Source organism: Electrophorus electricus, chromosome 13, assembly GCF_013358815.1.
Source record: "Electrophorus electricus isolate fEleEle1 chromosome 13, fEleEle1.pri, whole genome shotgun sequence".
Lineage (NCBI taxonomy): Eukaryota > Metazoa > Chordata > Actinopteri > Gymnotiformes > Gymnotidae > Electrophorus > Electrophorus electricus.
In genome coordinates this window covers 4025629-4026177 of record NC_049547.1, presented here as the reverse complement: position 1 = coordinate 4026177, position 549 = coordinate 4025629, and positions in this window count along the sequence as shown.

Here is a 549-nt window from a genome sequence, read left to right as displayed (position 1 = left end):
TGTGTGTGTGTGTGTGTGTGTGTGTGTGTGTGTGTGTGTGTGTGTGTGTGTGTGTGTGTGAGAAAGAAAGGGATGTGTGTGCCTGTGTTCAGAGTGAATGTGCATCCCAGAGCATTCAGGGCTTCATCTTCAGGGCATAGGGCTCTAGGGAGTACAAGCCAATGCCACGTGCACACGGCTGCACGTGCACATAGTGAGGGGCGGTACCAAGCACTGTGCTTCAGCACTTTCAGACTCCTCCCACACAATACCGACCAAGGTAGAAGTCAGGAGCTCCGGGCCACCCTTCCAACAACGCTCACCACCCACAGCGCCGTGGATGCCGCGCGGCATGTCGGTGGGCCAGGAGAGCACAGCGGAGTATGAGACGGACTCGTTACGACCTTCTCTCTTCATTCTGTCCATATTAACTTTTCGTGTTTTGTGAGAGTCTTTCCCAGTCAACTGCCAACAGCTTCAGAGCTCGTGCACCTGGTGTTTCTCCTGGGTCTTCTAGTGCCGTGACTTTTGGCCTGTGCTTTTTCCTCACGCTTTCTTTAGCCACCTTGC